This window comes from Camelus ferus, chromosome 6 (assembly GCF_009834535.1).
Source record: "Camelus ferus isolate YT-003-E chromosome 6, BCGSAC_Cfer_1.0, whole genome shotgun sequence".
Lineage (NCBI taxonomy): Eukaryota > Metazoa > Chordata > Mammalia > Artiodactyla > Camelidae > Camelus > Camelus ferus.
This window is the reverse complement of record NC_045701.1, coordinates 58,393,685-58,416,018: the sequence shown is the minus strand read 5'-3', so window position 1 is coordinate 58,416,018 and position 22,334 is coordinate 58,393,685. Positions and strand designations below refer to the sequence as shown.

At 40.5% G+C, this 22,334-nt stretch overlaps 1 protein-coding gene across 3 annotated transcripts in view; it reads right to left on the bottom strand.

Annotated features, from left to right (window-relative positions):
• The window catches only part of DAAM1 (dishevelled associated activator of morphogenesis 1), a 155,628-nt gene extending 134,389 nt beyond the window's left edge, over positions 1-21,239 (bottom strand). For 2 of the 3 annotated variants that reach the window (XM_032482118.1, XM_032482120.1), the window contains exon 1: positions 21,093-21,239. The gene's annotated coding sequence lies outside the window, so the exon portion shown is untranslated. Of the gene's footprint in view, positions 1-20,209; positions 20,867-21,092 lie in introns of those variants that run through there. The other variant, XM_032482119.1, reaches the window with a different exon arrangement.
• Between the last annotated feature and the right edge of the window lie 1,095 nt (positions 21,240-22,334).

The window sequence follows — 22,334 nt, the reverse complement described above, 5'->3', positions numbered from 1 at the left end:
ACCCAAACAAGACAAACATTTACAAATACGTACACCACATAACCTTTTATTCAAGGATGGAAATAGACTTGAGTCCCCTGGTATTACAGTGTAAACAGTTTTTCCTCCCATATAAGTACGTGCTGGACTCTAAGCCATGGTGTCAGCTTACATCCTCCACTGTCCTATGGACAGCAGCTTGGGTAAGGGGACAGGGGACAAGGAGTGGCCTGCAAGTTGGACAACAGTGGTCCTTATCCTGGCTACCCTTATTAGTGTTAACTAATAGGGTAACCCCCAAACACTGTGTAAAATGGGAAAGTAGGATTATTAATGGCTTTCAATTTTTTTTTAAAGCCATGAAACCCTTTATCTAAATGAAATCTCATGGAGAAGCCCAGTATGTAGGAGAATTTGAAGTAGACAGGCTGGTCAACGCTGGACAGGGTGTGGGGCACAAGGGGGGTCTCCCCGAGGCACCTCCTGGAACTGGGATTTCACAGCACATAGAATAGAAACCACTGATGAGATCCCTTAAAACAAAAACTTGCTCCTACTTTAAAAACTTAACCTAAAACCAAGAAAAAAAAAGTAGTATAGAAAAACAGTTTCTGATGCCTGACTCTTGGTGGATGGGAATGGGGGGGACTGAGTAAAGGTGTTACAAGGAGTCTTTCATTCATAAGCATGTAAACATTGCAAAGATATGTGTCCATTTTCCCAAATGAATTTATGTAGCATGATAAATAAAACTGAAATTCATTTCAAGTGTTACTGAATTCATGGTCATGTGGGAATCTATAATTTTTTCTAATTAAAAAGTAATCATCACAGAGGGAACCACTGCTAAAGAGAAAGCAACAATATTCCACTTGAATAAAATGATGTAAGTAAATCTCCTTAAAAAAAAAAAACTTACAGCAGCCTTTTTTATTTTAAAGATTCTACTACCTACAAAGTCACACCAGTTAGATTCCCTTGTCTGTTAGCTGTGGCTATTAGAATGTCGCTTTGTGATGGATTCTGAAGCCATGTCCAGGCTGGGTAGGAAAGAAATGTCACATTCAATTAGCATTAGATTAAACATTGTCCACCCGGAATGTGGCAGGATACGAAGTGGGGGAAGGGACATGTGTATCTGACATCTAGAGCTGTGTCAGAGAACCATCTAGGATGTGATGGCAGTGGAGACCTGAGTTCTAACTCCGATTCTGTCATTACACTCAATTTATTACTAGGCAAATTACACATCCCAGGTTTCAATTTTGCCAGATCCAAAAAGCAGTCAACCTGACTTCTGATACAGAATACTCAGGGTCAACTCAGTCAGTAACTGTAACACTCTTTTAGAAGCCACTGCAGACAAAACTGTCACAGAACCTGTGGTCTCATCCAAACCTTTCCATTTTATATGTGAGGAAACTGAAACCCAAGAGACCAAAGTGACACAAGTAGATGGCAGGCTGAAATATCCACATTCCCCCACTGGAGAGTTTTCTGTATCGTGAACCATAACATGCAGTCTGAAACACTGACTTAATTACCTGTATTAGTTCTCTGTAGGACAACTGATCATGTAAAGGCTTTCTGTTTGATATTATTAAAAATTTTTCTCCCTTCAAAAAAGTTCATGCCTCTCAACTAGATGAGCGTACTAAGTAAGTTATAGAATTATTGCTATAATATGGACCTATACATTGTCACTTTTAAGCCTAGGTATCAAAACTGTTTCTTCAGTAGAACAAAACAAGATAAATAATACCTCTGACAAATCTCAGTAAACTCAAACCAAGTAACAGTTGCCAATCTCCGTAGAAAATTAACGATCTTATCTCTTACAAACTGTCAAAGTTTGACCCACTTAGGACCAGCCCTTTTGAAAAATGAAACCTGCATAAAGAAAGTTACAAAATGTGAGTCCATCACTCATATAGTTCACCTAAAACTTTTATAAGAATTAACAGGGAATGGCTGAATCAGAACATAACAGGGGAGTCTTTTACATTTTTAAGTCAATTTTTTGTAAATTCATAAAATAATTTGGAACTCCTTACCATTAACGAGAAGAGTATGTTTGAATAATTTTAGCCTTGAACTTTACCAGTCACAGAAAGACTTCAAAATCTGTTTCATATTAAAGATATTTCACAAGATTTTGCCATTGCAAATCAAGAAAACATAAAAATTTAAGATAAAACATCTCATGGTCCATTTTACTTTAGAGGTGTCATTTGTCCAGAGAATGTGTGTGTGAAGTGTCTGATTTCTTTACTCAGAAAGGCATATGGTACTCTTGGAAATGCTGTTCCATCAGTCCATTTTATAATGAAACAAACTACTTGCGGTTTGGATGGTGCCTAGGAACTAAGAGATCAGCTGGAGAGAAATGTCCATTCTTCCAGGCTAGGAAGACAGGAATTGATGTTTCAGGGAGGAGAGTGCAAAAGTGACCTCTCCCCTGGATCTTAGTCCTTACTCCAGAGAATCCTTTCCTAACCACCCCTACACCACTGGGTCCCATCTACTTGCCAACTCTTGCCAGCAGAAAGCTCCACAGAATGTCTTGTGCATTTTGTTTGTTACTTCTTGAATGAGGACAGCCAGCCACAGCGCCTCAAAGGAGAGTTCCAGAAAAAAAAAAAAATGTGAACAGAACCATGAAAATTTTGAATAAGTGGTCTTCTCTAAAATGTGCTAGGAAACACTGTATTCTATTCTATTATGGGTTGCCATAACTATCTAAAATTAGATTCAAAACAGGAACCTCTCTCAATGCTTGGAAGAGGATTCTTTTTTTCTGTTTAAATTAGAATAAACCTAAAGTACTTACCATAGGAGAAGAGCCACATCCCGACAATACTGACTTATGATACCCTGACATGAAGCCAATCAGCCTGCGATGGGCACAGCATTACTGTAATATTGGGTGCTGTGGGGCAGTGCTTTAAATATTTTAGCTAAGCATCTGAGTATCTGTTTTGTGACACCGTTTATAAACAAAAAGAACTGGGTATAACATTTCTTTTATCACATAAACCATTCTAATATAAACTTCTACCTCTCTCCTCATAATATTTGGATTATTTCATTGTTCTAAATCCCATTCTTCCAAACATTTTCAGCCCAATGGAAAAACTACATATCATCTCTCTGTTCTCTCTGCCTTTCAAAAAAGCCTTCTCTGTAGCAGTCTCACTATCAGCAGAAAAACTAATTACAGTAAGAAACCACTGAGGCAAACTCCAGGAAATGTAAACTGGCCATAAATGGCAGGAGCTGACATAACGTTTCCCTCAAGATGAGGAAAGGGCTTGTTAACATAATTAATTATGCATGTCTGCAGCCCAGAGACCCTTAATCACAGAGAAATACTTTAGGTCCTTTAAAACCTGCAGATCTCATATGTTTTCTGCAAAAGGGCTCCACGATTATTTACCACGTTTGTGAAAAGCCCTGGTAGCTTCATATCTGCATTGCTAATTAATCTCTTTTATGATCTGTTCAAAATATTGAGATATAGATAGATAAATGGGCAAACAGACTATCTGAGAAAGGAAAAATACAACTGGCCTTGAGAAAAAAGTTCTATATAACAGATTTTTAAAACGCAAATTAAAGTACAATGTGATAACTTTTGTCAGTTGTTCAATCACAGGTACTTGTAATAATATTTGCAGCACAGATGTGGATGAAATGAAAGATGTTTTAATACCCTGATTCGGTGTCACCTGGAAAAAAAAAACCTTTCTTGAGGACAATTTGGCAGTATTTAACAAAAAACTTTAAAATTATATACCTTTTGACCCAGTTATTTTATTTCCAAGAAATACATCCTAAGAAAATAATCTGAAAAAGATGGTCATAATAGTTTTTAATGGAAAAATATTAGGAAAATGATTATCCTATACACCACATAAAATGGAAATAAATGCTAACATCTAAAAAATGTATTAAGAGTTTTAATACCCTCATAGCCATTAGGATGGCTACTATCAAAAACAATCTGGAAAGAAACAAATATTGATAAAGCTGTGCACTTTTGATGGTGGGAATATGAAATAGAGCTACTAAGGAAAAAGAGTATGGCAGCTTCTCAAAATATTAAAACTAGAACTATCATATGATCCAGGCAGGCTCTGGGTATATCCCACCTCCAGGTATATATCCAAAAAAAAAAAAAAGAAAGAAAAAAGAAAGCATGGTCTCAAAGGAATATTTGCACACCAATGTTCATAGCAGCATTATTCACAATAGCCAAAAGTTGGAAATGACCCAAATATCCATCAATGAGTGAATGGATAAACAAAATGTGGTCTCTAGATACAATGGAGCACTATGCAGCTTTAAAAAGGAAGGAAATCTTGTCACATGCTACAAAAAACAATGAATGAATCTTGAGGTTCATACGCTAAGTGAAATAAGCCAGCCATAAAAGGACAAATACTTTATAAGTCCACTTAAATGAGGCATCTAAAGTAGTTGAACTCACAGATAAAGAGAGAATGATGGATACCAGGGGCTAGGGGGAGAGGGCAAAGGGGAGGTGTTTAATTGGTACAGAGTTTCAGTCCTGCAAGATGAAAAAGGTTCTGGAGATCTGGTTCACAAAAATGTAAATATACCAAACACTACTAAATTGTCCACTTAAAAAATGGTTAAGATGGCAAATTTTATGATATGTGTTTTCTACCAAAATAAAAAAAGTGTTTTAATAATATGAAAAATGCTTTGACAACATTTAGTTGAGGGAAGAATGCAAGAGTACAAATAATACATGATTTATTTTTAAGCCTTCATAAAGATATTTTCCCATGATGTTAATATTGTTTGCCTCTTCTGTAAGATTTTTTTCTATTTCTTTATACTTTCCTATTTATTTTTTCATACAGTAACCTATATTAATTTTACAATTAAAAAATAAAATAAGTTTCTGATTTAATAGTTTTAGAACAGCCTTGAGAATTCCCCACACAGGGCAGGACAACATTTGTCAAAGAAGGGACTACTGTTAGGAAGAAAAACCAAGATTTAGAAATGGTCAAAAAAGATTACTGGGTATCTTTTCAGTGAAGTGCTATTTGTGGTCTAGCAGGTCGTCCAGGGATTAGATTTGACTTTTTTTATTCCTTCTAACTAGGCCAGTGGTTCTCAAAGGGTGGTTGGGAGAGCCCTGGAAAAGTCTCAGATCTCATTAGGTAGGGTGTTTACAAGTTCAAAACTATTTTCATGATAATATTAAGATGTTATTTGCTGTTTTTTCTCTCATTCTCTCAATAGGTGTACAGTGTAATTTTCCAAAAGTTCCAATATTCATGATGAAATCATCAGGCAGGTAACATGCAACAGCTTTCATTACTGATTTTTTTAAATGAAAAACTTGAGTCTTAAAGTTTCTCAATTCTGAATGCCAATATGATTAACATATTAAACAAACAAATTTCATTGGCGTCTCTGATATTTAATAGGATCAAAGTGTCCTGAAACGAAAAAGTTTCAGAACATGCTGGGCAGACTCATAGCTCTGTAGGAGTAGGAATTAACTTGTTAAAAAACACACAGCAATGTAATGAATGGTTTTTACCTATAACAAAAGCAAATGGATTTTTCCTGGTAGAGATACAGTAGATTTATATACATGTAGAAAAGAAGACATTACATTTTATAGCCCTTCAGGGTATTAACCAGTTTTATATCTACTACCAAATTTATTTTAGCATTTCTAATTGTGGATGGATGGGTGGATAGACAAACAGACATATATATGTCATTCAAATTCTCCTTTGAACTGGTCTTGACATCTTACCAGTTCCTTCACTAATTAATAAGCTAAATAAAAATTGTTGACATGTTTGTTTTATAATTTTGAGAACCTTCTTTTTAAACTCTGAAAATAATTCTTTAGCATCAACTATCTACAAACAGATCAGTTTGTATATTACAGGTCATAAGATTAATAAAGACAGAGAGCTTAATAATTAATAACCTTCTAAAACAGAAAACACCAGGCACAGATGGATTCACTGGTGAATTCCACCAAATATTTAAGGAAAAAATTACACCAACTATTTACAATCTCTTTCAGAGGATAAAAGCAGAAGGAATACTTCCTAACTCATTCTGTGAGGCCAGTGTTACACTAATAGCAAAACCAGACAAAGATATTACAAGAAAACTACAGACCAGTGTCACTCATGAACACAGACATAAAAATCCTCAACAAAATATTAGCAAATTGAATCCAACATGTAAAAGGATTACACACCAAAATGAAGTGGTATTTACCCCAGGTAAGCAAATCACAGAATCATATCAATAGATGTAGAAAAAGTATTTGACAAAATCCAACACCCATTCATGATAAAAACTTTCAGTTAACTAGGAATAGAAGAAAACTTTCCCAGCTTGATAAAGACTACAAAAAAACAGTCTGCAAGATACAAAGTTAATAATAAAAGTCAACTGCTTTCTTACATACCAACAATGAATGAGTGGAATGTGAAATTAAAAACACAATACTATTTACGTTAGCACCATAAAAATGAAATACATAGGTATAAACCTAACAAAACACATACAAGATTCTTATAGGGAAACTAAAATACTCTGATGAACTAAATTAGAAAAAAACTAAATAAGTGGAAAATATTCCATGTTCATGGATAAGACTCCAATATTGTCAAGATGTCAGTTCTTCCCAATTTGCCACATCCATTTGTTTACATTCTGTATCCCCTATGCTGTTATTATGTTCCTAATGAAGCTTTTCTCAACCCAGTACTATTTTTCCCCTCCAAAACAAAATTTAAATTAGACAGCCTCTTCTACTTTCCTTCAATGGCAGTCATATAAAATTGTTCTCCAAAAACAATGTTACGTGTTGCATTTTTAAAAATAGTATTTTCCAGTGATGAGTATTTAAAATATACATCATCTTCTTTGAGGATAAAGGGCATGTCTTTGGAGAACCTACAGATATGAACTAACTAGCAAAACTCTATTATAGAAAAGCAATTATTTCATGATTTTCACAATTTAAAAAAGCTGGTTATTTTGAAAAACTCAAAACTGAAATATCTTCCCCCTTAAAAAAAAAAGTCTTTTCTTCTATGGAAGCTAAAACCCTATTTAACGAAACCACTTTGGCTGAAGGACTAAACAAATCCAAGTATCACTTAATGAATCCAGATGTATCTTTTTCATAAGAATTTAAACTGCACTAATTCACTCACTTTAAGTATATAACACTTACACTGCTCTCAATAGGAATCTGAAAAATCTAATATGCTTGCTCTACTCCCAAATATACCTCTAAATGTCTATACACATATGGATTCTAGTAAGTTATATCTATACATTCTATTTACCAAATAAGTTTTTCTACCTCTAGTGACCAGATAGGTTCATGGCATCAATTATTTTCATCTTAACTAATTTAAAGGAAACAGAGATGTTGTACCATAAGGTCCAGACTATAGGAAATGCTATAGGATAAATACCCCAGTTCCTTTCACAAGTAAGTTGCAAGGAAAAATACTACATGGGATTGAGAGAGGCTTAAGGGACATTTTTAAAAACTGCAATATATGAACCTTATCGGAATGCTGAGCTGCACAAACTTTTTACAAAATCAACTGTAAATCTGAAAATTGACTGAAATGTTTGGTAATTTTAAAGAAATAATATAAATTATTTTAGGTATGATAACAGCATTTTAGTTACGTTTTTAAAGAGAGTCCTGATTTTATTTGGACATATACTAATTCTTAAAATATTTACAGATGAGATTATCAAGTGTCTGGAATTTAAAATCATCCCAGAGCTGGAGGTGGAAAAGAAAGATCAGTCATGAACTGATAAATGGTGAAGCCGTAGGTATATGGATGAGTCTCATATTAGCTATATTAGTCATTCTATGTGTTTGTGAATGTGTGTACGAAATTTTAATGATAAAACTTTTTAAAATCTTCATTTTCACTCTACTTGAAACAAGAAAAGTAGGAATGGAAAGCAATAAATCTGAAGGGAAGACATTTTAAAAAGACATAGGGGTTTCCTGAATCATCTTTGTGAAGTGTCATCCATTTTTGGATTTTGGATTTTTACTTTAATAACCATCAGCAGTATACTGGCATAATTCCTGTTATCTGGTGTGACAGGAAGAACTTTAAATGACACCCCATAACCTTTTGAGGGTGAGTGGAACCTATGAATATGATGAGATATCACTCTCATGTGATTATGTTACAGTATATGGTCAAAGGGAGATCATCCTGGGTGGGCCTTACCTAATCAGGTGAGATCTTAAAACTCAGCCTTTTCTCTGGCTGACTGCAGAAAAGAAATGATAGAGATGTGCCCTAGCTAACCTAGGAGAAACCAAACATCCATATGTAAACTTCCAACGTGGGCCATGTGGCATGTAATGTGGGTGGCCCCTAGGAGCTAAAAGCTACCCCTGGCCAACAGGCAGCAGCTCTTAGTTCTGCAGTCACAAGGAAATAAATTCTGCCAACAACCAGTGAGCGTGAAGGAATCCCCTGAGACCCAGATGAGAACTGTAGCCTTGACTGACATATGAGTTTTACCCTGGTGAGACCCTGAGCAGAGAACCTAGCCATTGCATGCCCAGACTTCTGACTTGGTGGAGTTTTAAGCCACTAAATTTGTAATAATTCATTATGCAGCAATAAAACTAATACATCTGGGAAAGCATCTTATACCTGAATAGTACTGCAGTACCTCAAAGTCTATCTCTACACATGAGTTTATGATCCCAGTGGCACCAAGTGAGTACCTAAATATGCAGCAATTTAACTTTTAATGCAGTATTTCTCAAAGGATCATGAATCCAAATTTGAGAAACCTTGAGCTACGTAATCCCTTATAAATGAAATATTCTTTACTCAACACGCACAGCTTTACAGGCAAGATTACATACTTGAGTGCTTTTTACAGTGTGAAGGCTTCTAAGGCAGAAAAATCCTGCAAAATAATCAAATGGAACAAGTTTAAAGCAAAGTATGGATAAGCCAAATGTATCACCAAAATCTTAGCTTATCATCACAGCAGGTATACAATAGTGCAAAGTTTTCCCAGCCCATAATTAGGAGTTATGAGAATATGAGCCAGATTCAATTACAACAAAAAATTTCATTACAACAAAGTTTCCCATGGATCAGGTGGTCCATAAATATTAAGGCATTATCACAACTATTTCTTTGTCCATGTATTGCTTCCTATAACTGATGCTGTGAACATTCCTTTGAAAACATGGACATGATCCAAATAAGCAAAACATGAAATTACTTGCCAGTGAAAGCAAAGAATCTTTCGTTGGGGAGAGTCTTCACCTATTGCACAACATAATTTGTTTATTTCAGAAGCTGAAGACAAAGGATGACCTCAAATTTATTTAGTAAAACAAGAGTTCTATATTCCAAAGGGAAAAACCTGAGGTTTAAAACAGCATTCTAAAATGTTGACACCCTGTATCAAAACATATTTACCTGCCAAACGAATAAATGAATGAATGATGCTTTAAGGTGTCACTTTCATAGTTTATAAGACAGTCCATAAAATGCTCGGTATAATATTTTCCCCTAAAACTTAGCTATTCATTTGTGTCTGCTATGCTTGATAGAAATTTGGATCTAATCTGAAACTCTAAGTAAAATCCAAACAAAAGGAGCCATTTTATTGTATTTTTCATCTTTGGTAGTTGTAACTCTGGGACTTTGAAGTCCTCCATGATGGCCCATGGCATAGGCTAAGGAGGGAAACTTGCAACAAACAAGTCTACCTCATGTTTATGAAGCCAGAGAAGAATCTGATGGGAAACTCACTGAGTTAAACCTAGCTGTGAAATATCTAGATCCTACCTAGAATCTAGACTTTTCTAGAATAGAAGCTAGTAAGAGCTTTTACTACCCTTCTCCCAGCCACTTTAATCTCAAAGGCACTCATGGTATTGGCCATTTGTGATTGGGTTTCTGTTTCCTTTCCTTTTAAACAATAAGTTTATACAAAAAATCAGTCCTCCCAGGAAAGCATTTTGAAAAGGAGAGGATAATTTCCACAAATTTTGCAGTAAAGTCTGCCAAAATATAATAAAGCTTCAAGGTTATTATAAGCATTAGGGTCCAGGTACCAGGTAATGCACACTATACCATATGTAAAAGATCTATCCTTTTTACAAATTCAAAATTCTAGAAAAGTGACAAAATATTCACACCAAAACAGATACAAAAAAACTGAAAATGAAGTTGTGTATTTAACCATCCGGCCCAGCACACATCTGCAGCTATAACCACGTTTCCCAAACACCAGGATCCTGTGCTCTTCCCACTGGTTTTCAGTACTGGTTAAACATCAGAATTACCTGGGGAGCTTCAAGAATTCTGAAGATTGGGTCCCCAGTCTACTGAATCAGAGCCCCTAAGCATCTCCTTTTAAAAGTACCATAGAGAATTCTGATGCCCATCCAGGAGACAGAACCAACAGCATTTAGGAAGAAGCATGGATTCCTTCCGAAGTCCCGCCTACCCATGAGAAGAGACTCTGGTTTTTGTCTTAACTCAAACTGTGTGCTTCCCTAAGCATTAGCTTTGCTTAGTTGCTCGTGGATTGAGCTTGGGTAAGTTAATTAAAACTTCTCAACATTCTCCCTCTATATGCTGAAACACTTACGGACGTTTTTCAAGAGGCAAGGCAAGTTTGATTGTTGTCAAAGCCCAAGTTGTTGTTTTCTTTAAATTTTTTTACATTTTAAAAATTTAAAATTTTTAAAATTAAATTTTACTTGTAAAAATTTTATTCTATTTATTTATTTTTTTAATGGAGGTACTGGAGATTGAACCCAGGACCTCATGCATGGTAAGCATGTGCTCTACCACTGAGCTATACTCATCTCCACAAAGCCCACGTTTTTGAGTCACATTTAAAAGACAGTCTTTTTTGAGACAAGAAAAAAAAAAAGGAACATCAGTCTGCTGCTAATCCTTTTTAGAGCTCTTCCCTCACTGCTGATTTTGAGGTAAACTGTCATTTTTAAAAGCTGATGGCCCCATTTTTTTTTTCTCCAAAAAAAGTATCTTGGCCCTTGACAATAATGACAGAGATGACCTTTTCTTTCCCCAAAGCCGCATCTTCCTTGTCCACAGATAGTTTTACTGACCTACCAACACAGGCCATGGGCTTCAAAGCTGTTTACCTACTAGCTCTGGTGGGCTTGCCCTGACCCAGCATCAAGTGTCTCAGTGTCTCCCTGTTGTGATCAAGGACATGTCCTTAAATTGTGGACTGGCCTCCCGGGCTGTGGTCATGGAAGAATGGAGAAGTGACCCCAAAGGGTCTAATCCACTGACCTTTACTTTGCTCTAACCAACTACCCAAATAAATAAAAAACAGCAGGGTAGCTCAGCTTCCCAGATGAACTCCTCTTTATCCCTAAATATCCAAGCCTGGTCCAATGTCTGAAGTTCCCAGGCCATCCAAAATCTGTCAGCTGGCTCTCAGCTGGGCCAGACTTTGCCCCCCTGGGGGACATTTGGCAATGGCTGGAGACATTTTTGGTTGTCACAACGGGGGGCAAGGTTGCTGCTGGGATCTAATGTGGAGGGACCAGGGATGCTGTGAACACCCTACAGTGCACAGCACAGCCTCCTCCACAGAGATGATCCCATCTGAGATGCCAACAGTGCTGGGACTGAGAAACCCTGGATTGGGTAGGTTTGCCAGCCCACGGCTGGATAAACATTTGAAGAGACTCTTATTGCAATTTAATTTAGATTAAAATGGGGATTGAAAACTCAAATGCCTTCAAGGGCCAAGGAGGTAAAGAAATATCACACAAAGTGGCTGTGCATGAGGCACTAGGGTGTGGTGAGGTCAGGGACAAATCAGAGTGTAAAAGCTGGCTAAAATCATTCCATTTTTAAAAATAACACTGCACTGGCCAAATAAAACATGGTATCTGGCTACATCCATCCTGTGTGCCAATGGTAGTAATCAACTTCTGGTTCAAGGAGATTATCAATTGAAACAACTGGATGGTCACCCAAAGACACTGTCTAGCATCATTCCTCATGTTCTATAGGACTTTCTGAGCCCCAGGACTAGGGAAGGCGACTAGAAGATGTTCAGTTAAGGAGAACAGCCTAGAGATCAGATCTTGAGAGTTTAGAGCCAGCCATAGAACAGAGTCTAGAGCAGGGGCCAACGTTGGAAACTCTGAAGGTGAGTTCCCCCTCACTGATCTCCCTTGTAGGGAAACCCAGTGGACATTACATCAACATTACACAATACCATATAAGTGAGGTCATTATTTTAAGATGAAACTGTTCTCATAAAATCTTTAAATTTTCACATTATTTCACAGATGAGGAAACAGAGGCCCAGGAAGTTTAAAAGAACTGCCAAGATTACCCAAATCTGAACCTAAAATCAACTGGTGTTTCTTTTCCCTCTGTGCCACTGCCAAGCAGCAACCAAAAGGCGAAGGGGCTGCATTCAAGGTGTCAAACATCCATTTCTACACTCTCCAACCACATCAAGAAGTTATACGTAGATGTTGAATTTAAACCTACTCAGCATTCCCCTTTCCGTATCAGAAAAGTTATTAACCCATTTTCCTCAATTCGTTGTTTTATAGTCTCTTTTCCATATAACAGAAACATTGTAAGCAGGTTAAATGCCTCTAGCCCTCCTTCAGATCGAGCTGGAGAGAGGAAAGCCAAGTCAGCAAACGAGCACAAGGAGAAGGAAGCAACAATCTGAACATCCCCGCATGGACACATGCTTTCTGTTGGAGGAATTCCTGACCTGAGGAGACAGTATAAACAAAGGCAATCCAGAGGGAAACAAACGATAAGATAAGTGAAACCCAATAGCTCCCTCTCCTCCCCTCCACCTACTTCCCCCAACTTGCTCCATCAGAAAAACAATCTGAGCCTGGGAGAATGAACACGTAGGCCATCCCCTCTCGGCTCCCTCTGTACACAGCTCCCTATTCTCAGTAGGAGGTTAAGGGGGAAAGACGTACTGCTCTGTAGGGTCGGGAGTGTGGCTCCCCTGGTGGAGTGTGGCTCCCCTGGTTTGGAGCCTGGCCCCCCGGGGACAGCCATCCCCGTCTACCCACAGGGAGGCTGTGAGAGCCAAACTGGCAAGGAAGTAGGTCACTGGTCCTTCAGACTCAAATTACAATCCAAGGAGTGTAGTAGGAAAAGGTGGGGTATAGAAGAAAAGTCACTTCAGTCACAGCCTGTAAAGAAATTGGATCAACCTAAAAAATATTTATTTATTTATCTGTATACATATTTTTTTCTTCTTTTTAAAAATCAATCCCTTAGCAGAAAGTGTCAGGCAGGGCAGTCTCCTGCCACAGTTCCTGGGACTTTAGTTGGAAGTGTCACCTACTCACTGAGTGTCAAGCTCTATATGGGTCACAGAGGTTTTCTAGTCCAACCTAATCTCTATCCTTAATTTTAAAAATACAAAAATATTTAAGGGCACAATGAAGCCTCAGCTACCGGCTTCAATTTCAACAAGATTCATTCCACACCCTCTGACTTTTAGTCTGAATGACCACTAAGTGCTGAGCAGGGAGCAGGGTGGGGTAGGAGGGGAGACACCTCTAATGCAAACAAGATTGCCACACACAAACAGAATGGGAAACAAACAGAACTGTTATTATTATTTCTTTTACCACCATTATCTTAAATCAGATAGCCTCCACTAATACGGGGTAATTGTGGCAGCATTTTTTTTTCAATTCCTAAATCATTTACCTTGGCCAAAACCATATTTTCTATATCCACGATTTCACCAACTTTCAAGAGTAGAGAATGCAGCAAGGACCTCCGTATAGTTTAACTTGTCCATTTCATTTCCTTTACCTTTTCACAATAAGTTTTGTAATACATTCTCAAGATTGAGAAGGGTCCCTAGCCTAACTCTTGTCACAGAACTATAGGTTCTAACTCATAGCTAGCTGCTTTGTTTTATCCAATCTCTATGAAACAAAAACAAATTTCAGCCCAGATACACATGAACAATCTCACTCACCTGGTGAATGATGTTGACCACCACTCTTCACCCTTCTTCCAGGGTGCAAATCTGCAGGAGCTTCATGGGAGACGAGTGAAGCCCCGAAGGGGCACCAACACATTCACTAGTGACTGTGGTCACCCCACCAAGAACGGGAAAAGACCAAGGCTATGTTTCAGGAAGCTGCCCCTAGTCCTGGCCCACTCTTCACAGGAGGACACCTGTCAGAAGCATGTATGTAATTCCTTGGCAAACTATTGGCAAAGCCTTGCCTCTAACTTACGGGGTCAGAAAAAACAAAGAACTTCATCAGCTAATTTTATAATACAGTACCATCTTTGGCCCCTAGTGAGGATGGCTATGCACAGATATATCCACAGGGTCTAGGCACTGTCTACTCTCCTTTGTAACTAAGAGCATGATGAGTTTAAAAAAAAAAAGAAAAAAGTTGACTAGGATTACAGGTGCAGTTTGTGGCTCCAAGAGAAGGCAAAGTTAACCCATGCCCTTGACCTGGTTTAGACGTCACTAACAAACTGAGCTGAGCCAATAAGCCAGAATGTAAGAACTCATCTCAAAAAACAAAAGATGGGCATCTGTATTGCCCAGACAACGCCTAAAGCTTGGATCTGGGCTACCTACACTTGGAAGTTTAAACTCAGAGCATCAGATGGGCAATGTTTGCCAATCGTACAGAAGATAGGTTTTGGGGTTTTTTTCCCCCAGAAATGAAAAGGACAAAGACCAGTTTAATAGGTGACCTTAATTGTGTGCCTGGCAGAAATACAAGGAACCTTCAACTCCAATCCTGGTGCAATTTATAGAACAGAATGAGCTTAGGATATTACTAAAGGTGAATGACATACTTAGGCAATGTAACAAGATGAATTAAATAAAAAGCTTCTGAAATGAATGTCTGTTGAATGAATATTATCTTTGAGCAGCCTAAGGGCTAACAAGTCTTTTGTTTTCATGTTCCTTTCCTGGCAATATGCTCTTAGGGCATAAATTTCCTATTATTTCCCTAAATGTCAGTTTGTGTTTTATTCAATTGTCCTCATTAAATATTGTCAAAGGGGCATAACATCCAGTGTTAAGCCAAAATCAAAAGGTCTATTGTAAGTCAGGAAATCACACCAACTACATTGGAAATTGAACTTGCTTCCCGAGTTTTCCACATTTAATTCACAATAGCAGCTATGGTTTAAAAGAACTGCAATTGTATATTTGGCACCAAATTTGCCCCATTGTAAAAATAAGTAAGTCTCTCTGCTAAGGTGAGGGAAAAAAAGCTTATTTTAATATCCAAGGATACCCAATATTAGATAACACGTTTGACTACTGCTCAAGTTTTCATTACTTTTTTTTCAAAAGAGTTTTCACAATTTATGTTAAAAGACAACAAGGACTTGGGAAGGTAAGAAGTTATGGGAGTTTTAACTCTAAAGACAGGCTTCTGTGGCCCTGTTCTGGGTGAGAAGTGCTTTCTTCAGATAAGGGATTCAACTTACCGAAAAGTTATCTGAGTTAACAAATAAGGTATAAAGCTGGACAGACTCCAAATAGATTCAGAGACGGCATGTAAGAGCATTTCCTTTTTCAAATAATTTGCCTGTCATTCATATAGCAAAAAGGAGGGCATTCAAAAATTCTTATCATTCAAATATGCAAAAGCAACATTTTTAATCTCATGCAACATTTTTCTGTTCCAGAAAATCCAACTCTAAGAAATTCTTAAGTGAAGAAACATTTTCCCTCTCAATCAACCCAGCACTTACTGAGCCAGCGCTGTTTTAGAATTAAGAGACACAAAGGAAGTTGCAACCCCCTCCCCAGCTCGATGCAGAGAAAAGAATAACGTAGGAAAACCAGAGGGAGGCAATATGGAGGGCAATAGTAAAGAACAGTTCTGCCAGTCATCAGCTGTGCGACCTGAGCTAGGCAGGCTCCTTAACTTCTTCACGCCTCAGTTTCCTCAGCTGTAAAACGGTGATAACAGTACCCACCTCATACAGCTGTAGAGAGGAGTCAGTGGTTGAGCTCATGTCGGGTATCAGGAAAGGCCTGGCCCAAGTATAGTCCCTCACATCCCCAGGACTATCAGTGTCCCTTAGCTCTGAGTGTTCAGTTGTGTGGGGATAGGGGGCTGGTGAAAGCACAGGGATGGGCAGGGAAGGCTTCCCAGAAGCTGCGGCTCTCGAGCCTGATCTGAGAGCACAAGGAGAACGCAGCCATTCAGAAGAGCGCACATTCCAGATGAGGGGCGCCTCCAGAGAGTCACAGACAGGGGTAAAAACCAGGTGTTGATGTGCTTAAACATCAACAGGGAAAATAAGGCCACCAAGGCTGGGGTGTATTTGGTGCCCTCAGATTAATGGTGGGGTGAGGGGAGGCTCAGGCTCCATACGTTGGCTGCCAATGCTCCTAGGACTTAACATTTAAACCGTTTTTAGACATGTGTACTATGAATGCAAACTCACTCCAAAATGCTCAGTTCTCTGTTTTTGGAACAGTAGAAAGGATGCCAGAAAATGAAAAGGTAAACACTTTTTTTTTCTGCAGAAATAGTCCACTACAGTAGAATGCAGGTCACCAAACTCAACTTGCATCTCATCTTCATCTGTCCCTCTTTCAGCGGGGGTCCTAAGAGATGGCTTGGAGGAAGGGGAGGAGGGGCACTTCAGAGCCATCCTTCAGTTCCAATCTCTATCAGCCACTCTAAGCACAATCTATGTAAAAAGACTTGCCAAGTGAACGTAACCTCAAGAGAGAACAGGACAGCCCCAGCCTATCCCACCCTCTCTGCCAACATAAAGAAACTGCCCTCCTTACCAACTTCTTAAATATTACCTGTGCTATCAGTTGCCTCTAAACTGAGCTCTCAGGGACACCACTATGATCTGATGTTGTTTAAGATTCACTTACAAGATTCTCCCCATTACCAAGTTAGAAACTTTAAAGCCAAAACAAGTGACAGTAGTCTACATTCCTTATCCAAAGATGAAAAATTACAAAATAGAAGAATTTTCATTTTGACTGCTGTCCATTCTAGAGACGAAACAAGTTTGCTAACCTAAGTTGGCAAAGTTGCTTTGTTTCCTGCAACATAAGGATAGACTTAACACTTGGAAATACGAGGAGCATGACACGAAGCCTGGGAGGGCCTCACAGAAGTTACAAGCTCTGTGATTAATTCCTGGACCAAACACCTAAGGCTTAGTGGTACCAATCTTTGTCGGAAGAGCTTGTTTCTCCTGACCCAACAGCTGTAACTTTTTAAGTGATTTCACAGAAGACCTCAAGATTCTCAAGCCAAAGCCATTCTTTATACTATCCCCCAAATATTTACAAAATCAAACACTTTCCATCTTAACTATGTTTTGCTTGTAAATACCTTATTTGTTCTGAGAACCACAGCATCAACACGAAAAACAAAGGAGCTCAAATAAAACCACACACAGACACACATGAATTCTTAACACCCAGAGGCGTGTCCACAAAACTAGAAAGCCAGGATTCAAATTCCTTGGCACTTATTCACTGAGCTCCTGTAAGCACCACCCAAGGACACGACCCACTGCACCCTCTTTACTATCACACCTCCTCACTAATTCATACTCTGAAAACCTACAGAATCTGACTTACTGAATGATAACTGATTGCTACAAATATTGGACAAATGTCTCTTACCCTGTTGTCCTCTCACATAAGCCAGCCTGAACAACTCATCCTGTTTATAGAACAAATCCACCCCAAATGAGAAAGCTACTGACCACTCTTCTAACCCAAATGGTGCCTGGCAAAAGTCTCTAGGTGTCTTTGCCTTGATCTCTCTCCCTATTCTCCTGTTATACCTCCTGGGAAAGTTATCTGGGCCAAGAACAGTACAACGGAAAGAAATCTAGAAATGTCTGGTTTTGGGTAATAAGAATTTTAAGAATTATAGGGGGAAAAAAAGTCTATGTGGATGAATGTATTCCAAAAGCAAATAACTACAATTTGACTATTTCAAACACAGGAAAAGATCTTTATACTTCAGCTCACATGCTACACAGGAGTTCTGGTTCTTGCTGAGATGAAACTGCTTGACAGAAAGCTAAGAGGAATATTAAAACTGATGCGAGAACTGTCAATGTAGAGAATACAGATCATTGATCTCCAATCAGGGTTCTACTAGTTAGTACTGATTCAGTAAGTATAAAACACCTACCAACGGTCAAACACTGCTTTAAATGCTGGACAGCCAGGGATAAATGAGACAAAGACTTAGCTCTCAAAGACCTTCAAGGAGTAGAGAAAACCCCTCACATTGGAATTGTTAGTGAATTATAGGGAGTCAAGAAGTAAAAAGATCACTGAAGGAGATTTCAATGTTAAGGTCTACGACAAAAATAGTGAGTGACAACTTCCCATCCTGTTTCCTCATGGGGATGTAACCACGTACTTAACGCGAGATGAATGGCTACCACCTGGCATGCGGCATCCACAAAGCACTTACCTGCACACGAGTGCACATGCATAGATGCTCAAAGACATACACTTCCCCACCACCCTTAACTGCAATATCTGTGATAATCCACTCTGGTATGAAATGAAGGTAAGCAAAATATTTGTGTGATTCAATTAATCTTAATACAAATAAATTATAAGTAACTGCATTCATCAAGAATCTATAAAAAGTCAAAACCTAAACAATTCTAAGATAAAAGGATAAACAGAAGTCCAGATACTGGGATAGCAGTAGCAGCAGAAGCAGCAGCAGCAGCAGCAATAGTAGCAGCAGCAGCAGTAGTAGCAGTAGCAGAAGAACTGATTTTATAAATACTAACATGGCTGCCTTGCCCACTTTGAAGGATTACTACAAAGAGCCAGGCTATTGTGCCATACAAGTAAGGCTCAGAAATATTAACCCAATGTCATAGTGTCAGAAGCTGGGTTTGAAACTCTCATCTTCAGATCTGTTTGAGAAAAATAAAAGACAATGAATAACTCCTCCTTAGAGTCACAAGATTTTAGGAAACTTTAGGAAACCCTCAATGCCCCTCTTCCCATAGCACCAATGACTGAGGTCCCCAGGGGCAGAGGGTTTACCCCAAAATAGGGTAGCCAGTAATGACAGCGCCAGAGCAGGACCCAGGCTTCCTAGATTCCAGCCTTCTCAAGGGCCTGCATCCTCTGGGCAGGCTTTTAGATTTCATGAGAACCACAAGGGATGACAGTGACTTTCAGAATTCAATTGAAGTTATTACTTGTTCCTAAAAACTTCCAGTGAATTTCACCTAGGGCAAATTGAGGACCTTTACGGGTGGCCAGGGAGCTCTCTTCACACATAACAGAGGAGAACTCCCTCCCTTGAGAAAGCTGCATCCTCCAACATTACAACATACTTTGTTATTAGGGAAACGATGCAGCTAGCCTGAAAGGGGGAAGAAATCTTTTGATTGTAATTTTCAGAGTTTGTCTCAGGAAAAAGGCTCTTAACAATTATTTCCAGTGAAGGAGGTGGAGAGACCAGCTATGGGTAAGCCAGAGGGAAAGGAGTCTAAAAACTGTGTCCAAGCTATTTACAAGAGAATGGAGAGAGCCCTGGGTTGTGAAACCAGTGACTAGAGAGCAGCTGGGCTCTGGGCGAGCATCTGACCACACCCACTGGCCACGCCCTCCCAGCTGCCCGCAGAGCCACATCGAATTGAAACAGCAGTGCGAGCAGTTAAGATTCCGACAGCAGGAGTCGCCATGGCAACGGGATTCATCTTGCAGGCAAACTCCGCTTCAATTCACTAGGTCCTCCTCGAGCCTCAAGAAACTACCACCTCAATGGGAGCAAAACGGTCACGGGTGGCATTTGCTCTTGATACTCTCTCCTGCGGATGAAGATTGGGGGGTTCAGGGATAGTGTACTCTCTTCCTGGACCCACTAAAATATTTTATGGGGGCAAGTGACAGAACACCCCAAACCCAGGCTGCGAGCAACTTGAGAACTGAGCCTTTAGCAAGGGTTTGATGAATGAGTAAGTAAGCGAAAGAATAACGGTACTAGGGAAAGGAATTCCAGAGGACTTTATAAAAGTTATCAGGCCTCGCGCACGTCTCCAGTCGGAGAGCAAGCGGATCACAAGCAGCTGGATTTTCCCCACCAGCTGGGAAAACCGATTACCCAGCCCTCCTGCCCCACTGCGAGTCTTACCGTTTGATTATTCGACACTCCTCACCACTACCACCTCCCAGCCCAGGGCTCCCGGCAGACGCTTCCTCCTAGCTCAGGTGCTCCTTATCGAGGGGGCAATCAGTGCGAGAACCAAGATGCGCCCAACCCAAAAGTACGGGGGGCGAGAGCGCTTTGCAGCGCCTCGAACCGGGTCCGCAGGCTGCGCAGCCTCCCCTCGCCGCTGTCCGACAACACCCCCACGCTCCTTCCGCAGCGCGGGTTTCCTCCTCTCTCTCTGCAGACCTTTAGCTTCCAACTTTGCCTAAATTACAGCCACTCCATCCATTTCGAATGAATCTTGGGGTGAGGGTGCCAAGGATGGTGGGGGTTCTACTCAAGCGCGGACGGGTAAACGAGTCCCTGCTCCTCTCTCTCCACCTTCGAGTCCACCAAGCCTGCCTCGGGTTTCTCCCTCCCGGAGCTTCCCGGGCCAGCAACAGTGCCCGCGGCGCCCATCCAAAGCCACGACCCACAGCGTCCCAGCCCCGGGGTATCAGCAGCAAGGCGGCGAGTGGTTGCCTGCAGATTCTCTTGGCATCCGAGCGCCTCAGAAAGAAAGAAGGGAGGCACCCCGGTCCTCGGGGGCGCCTTCCTCTGGGCTCGCCTTGCTTAGCGCCGCGCTTGCAGCCATTTTCCCAAACCCAGCTTGGCAGCCAGGAGCTGTCTAGGTCCTGTTCCCATCCAGACCCAACCTGAAGGACGGGTTTAATATTTACCTACTGGCCCGGGAGCTCCGGGGAGGCAGCGGGAGGGCGCGCCGAGAACCCAGCGCCCGGCCCGGAGGAGCGCGCCCACCCCCGCGCCACCGCGCGGTGCCACTTAATGAATGAGTGAGGCGGGCGGCGCAGCACGTCCCCCTTACCTGAGCAGCTCCTGCATGCTGGAAAGGCGGCTCTGTGCTCGGGGTACAATGGGATCCGGTTAAACAGTTTCCTTCACAGCCGCTCGTAGGTTACCAACTCGCAGGTGACATCACCCTCTCCTCGCCTGATAGGATACAATGTGGCGCCCACTGCGCATGGACTCCCGGGCTGGGCCTGCATACTCCTGGGAGTTGTAGTTCATATCCCACAAACAGAGCCTGGATAGCTACGCTACTGCGGTTTTTAGAACTACACTTCCCGACTCACTCCACGGCCTCTTCGGCCCCGCCCCGTAGCCCCGCCCCCACTTCGACCCGCCCCCTCCTCGCCCTCCAGCTTTGCAGTGTTAGCGGTGGTCGTTTGGAAGCCGAACTGCGGACTGCACTGGCGAGAGTGGTGGGGGTCACCCTGCGGTCGTGCCCTTTGACTTGACCTCCACTGGGCCCCGTGCGGGCTCTAAGAGACCAGAGGGGTCCAGGGCTAGTGCGCACGGGCCAGGCAGCTCTGACCAACCCGGCTCTATTGGCCCCAGCTGGAAAGAGAAGATAAGCCTTTCACTGCCTTCCCTACGCGTAGCAACTAATTAATAGGACGCATTGGTTTCTGGGTTAAATGCGGTCTTGGAATCCTCCACGTCCGGGAGGATGAGGGACGCCGACTCCGAAGGAGAGAAATGTCCTGTTGTCCCACTTGGTACAAATCACCTTTCTGTCTTGTCTTTCCTTCTCTCATTTAACAGAGTCATAGTGACCAACCAGAACTCGGGGAACAGCTTAGTCGGCTGAGCTGACAGAATAAGGGAAGGTGTCACTAATAAAACTGCGGTGTAACAGACTAGACTAGTCGCCGCAACCCTCCGTCAGGGAGCCTACTGCTGCTGCAGAGATAATACTATCGCGCAGCCATGCTTTTGTTCTTCCCTGCAGCAGACTTCCCGCTCATGGCTCTCAACTCCCAAGAAGACATCCTTGCGGAAAGTTTTAATAAATGCCGTATATGTATTCATGTACTTTTAAATCCACAACACTCTCTACTCAATTTTCATACCTTTCTCTTCAAGTATTTATAAATGACCTAAGCCAAACAACATCGTGCTATTCAAGAATTGCTGTGATATTAATACACCTAAATGTTTATTTAAAGGTAAGCAAAAAGGGTGTAGCAGAGCTCTGACCCTTCAGGACGATTTTTATTTTTAATGTGTAAAAATTTTCCGTGGCATTTTTCATTATTCAATGAAT